Genomic DNA, 1,449 nt, shown 5'->3' with positions numbered 1-1,449 from the left:
GGGACAGGAAAGGGAAGAATGATTCAAAGTATCCCTCTGATGCCTGCCCTGGGTGGGCCATTCCACTCAGAGAGGAAACACCAAGGAGAGTCAGGTTGGGATTAGCACATACTGCTATATATAAAATAGATAGCCAACAAGGATCTACTGTATAGCGCAGGGACTATACTCAATATTTTGTAATAACCTATAAGGCAAAAGAATCTGAAAAAGCATATATATATATATATATATATATATAATTGAATAACTTTGTCTTCCACCTGAAATTAACACGATATTGTAAATCAACTATACTTCAGAAAAAAAAAATGGTTGGAAGTATATGAATTCCATTTCAGATACTGAGCTCAAAATGGTGAGACATTCATTAGAGCTGTGGAGCTGGTAGTGATATATGTAATTATAAGGTTTATAAGACTGATCTTGGCAAGAAGCACAAATTTGAGAGTTCTCTTGATATACAGGAGGTAATTAAAACCAAGGCTATGGATAAGATTTTCTATATACATTTTTTTTCAGACATCCACTGAAGCTGTCTTATGGTTTTTCCTGACTTTTTACAGTCTCCCAGTATAGTTCCTAATTGGTCCAGTCTGACTTAAAATGTTTTCAAGAATCATGCTCTGTGGTACCAACATTTAGACTCTTAACCAATTACTTATTGTAACTCGTTAAGAAAATACAAAGTTCTTTCCTGAGAAAATGTTGACTGTATGCATAAATACCAGCATACTAGCTAACTCCTATGCTGATTGATTGGCTAGACTTCACCTTCAGATACTCAAGTATACACAGCTGGGAGAGGACTTTGCCCCTTCAAATCTGGGTTTAAACCATATGGTTTTTGTTAGATTCACAACACAAAATAGCTACGGTACAGCTGCTTCTCAGAAAATCCAATCATGAATGAAAGAAATCCATGTTGCCTGAGAAAATATTTGTGGGGCAGGAGGGAAGCAAGATATAGTCCTCTAAGTTAATCAGTAAGAAAAACATTTGTCCTTGAAGGCTTTTATATTATTTTAATCGACTATACCGCCCTAACTGGAGATCATTTCCTTGAAACGATCTTTGAGGGATAAGGAATTAAGAAACAAATATTTTCAAGGTCTTAAAGCTCTGCCTTTCTTTAAATTTTCTGGTTTCTTTAGGGCTTCCCTGGTGGCTCAGAAGGTAAAGCATCTGCCTGCAATGTGTGACACCCAGGTTGGATCCCTGGGTCAGGAAGATCCCCTGGAGAAGGAAATGGCAACCCACTCCAGTACTCTTGCCTGGAAAATTCCATGGATAGAGGAACCTGGTAGGCTATAGTGCACAGGGTCGCAAAGAGTTGGACATGACTGAGCAACTTCACTTTCTTCTTACTTTTCTTTAAGCATGAAGTAACAGAAAAGAAAGGAAGAAAAGTTAAATTTTAAATTTATAGTCCTCTGTGTTCTATGAAGA

Source organism: Bos indicus x Bos taurus, chromosome 2, assembly GCF_003369695.1.
Source record: "Bos indicus x Bos taurus breed Angus x Brahman F1 hybrid chromosome 2, Bos_hybrid_MaternalHap_v2.0, whole genome shotgun sequence".
Lineage (NCBI taxonomy): Eukaryota > Metazoa > Chordata > Mammalia > Artiodactyla > Bovidae > Bos > Bos indicus x Bos taurus.
The sequence above is the reverse complement of the archived record's forward strand: the minus strand, read 5'-3'. Positions refer to the sequence as shown.